We start from the raw sequence: 2,060 nt of genomic DNA on the forward strand, positions 1-2,060 counted from the left end.
GGCTACTGTTTATTACAGACTAACTCTGAGCCATGCACTATGCAAAGCACTCTACATGGATTATTTCTTTTCATACCACAAGTCCATGAGCCAGATACTATTATTTTTCTCAGTTTATAGATGGGAAACTGAGTCTCAGAAATGCTAGGTAGTTTGCCACTGTATGCACAGTAGGTAAATTATTTTAGTGATCAAGGATTGCAAATCCTAGATATTTACAAGAAGTTTCATTCAGCACAGCACATTAAATGTTCACCAGGTTGCTGACAGTCTCATGATGCTTATTGCTGGGAAAATCATCAGGAAGCTTCTTTGACCAGAAAAGAATTCATTGTTGAAATGATAAGAGAAATATTAATAGCAACCGTGGGGAAACTGAGCATATCTGAATTGCTCCTGTGTACACTATAGCAGCTTCTCCACCACACCTGCTTCTCTGGGTCCTGAGCATCTTACATCTTATTCTGAGTTGGAGAGAGCACATCTGGCTGCTCTCAGGACTGCATTCCAGTCATCAGGAAGCTTGGGAAGTGAGCCTCTCACTTGTTTGGCTTTTAGGTTAGAGGCCCTCTGCGCCTCTCACTGTGGTGCAGAGTGGAGGACTCCCAAATACCAGAAGAAGGTCAGATCCTGGGCAGTTAAAATACAAAAAAGCAGGGAATGAGTTACAAATTTAAGATGAAAACACATCTTCAACTTGTTAAAGAGCTCTTACAGACATTCCTAGGTCTTGCATTTTCAGTTCTTATTATAGCCCTTATCATGTCCCAAAGTTATTAACTTTTAATAACTTTAACTCTATTTTAATTTGGCTGAGTTTATATTTCATTCAAGCTACATTTAATTGTTTTGAGGCAGAGTAAAAGAGTGCATACATTCTACAAAAGATTTGAAATATGCTTCAGAACTGACTAAAACTTAAACCACCATTATTTTTTCCTTCTCTGGTCATAGCAATATACTGTATTAGTTTTTTTGTTCATTCTCTATGAACACCTACCATGCCATCAAACAATTTTATGCAGCAGTGCCAGCTGAACGAATAGGCATGTAATGAAATGCCTTAACACCAGAAAATAGCCTTTCCAATAGAAATGGGTCTATCTGGGTTTTTTTTATACTATTGAATGTGCCAGTGGTTTTTTGTTGTTGTTGTTCTTGTGTTTCAGATAACAGAGCGTTAATGGAAGTGTGGACCATTCTACACAGAAAACTATTTTGATTTGGCTCTTTACTGGGTGGAATTCACATGCTCTATTTTATTCTTTGTGTAACAATATCATAAATTTACAGTTTACTGGATTGGTGCCATACACTTTTAAGTATATCACTTAGTTTCTAGTAAAATGCCAATCAGTGACAGCAGAATTGAATGCCATGTTTCTTGCACAGCTTTTCTCCCTGGTTGCTCTAGGACAAACCTTATTGTATGGGCACGTCAACATTACTGAAGCATTTTTGGGATTTCCACACCAGTTATTCATTTGAAGAATATAGAAGCAAGCATTAGATTGTATGTTTCTTTTTCATATTCACAAATAATATATTCCCTTAAAATAGGACAGTTTACATTGAGTTACATACTAAATTCCTATTTCTTTTCTATTTCTTTGAGGCTCAAGTTTAGCAGACTTGTTGGATGATAGACTGACATCAAGTGTTGGTGAATTCAAGTTGATTATTGAGCTATTTTCTTCTCGTGTTTATTAAAAGGGCCAATTTTTCAGTGGCACTGTGAAAAACAACTGAAAGCATATAGATAAAACTACAAACTATTGCTAAAACAGCCATTTTAATACAGGGGGATAAATCATATAATAGAAAAGAGTGTCCAACAGATACTAGCCACTCATGTAGTTTGGTTATAGTGATGATACAGAAGCTGATTAACTGTAAGAAATTAATAAATTTGCAATGCAAGTGAATATGTCAAGTTTCAAGAAAGGTAAAACATCTATTTTTCCCTATATCTCAGGATGTTTTGGGAAATGAAACAGAGTAAGATATTTTCATTTGGAAAGTCTGATCTCAAGGTAAGAGTTGAAAGGAAATTAAATTTT

The sequence above is a fragment of the Propithecus coquereli genome, unplaced genomic scaffold (genome assembly GCF_000956105.1).
Source record: "Propithecus coquereli isolate 6110/MARCELLA unplaced genomic scaffold, Pcoq_1.0 Scaffold91, whole genome shotgun sequence".
NCBI classification, from domain to species: domain Eukaryota; kingdom Metazoa; phylum Chordata; class Mammalia; order Primates; family Indriidae; genus Propithecus; species Propithecus coquereli.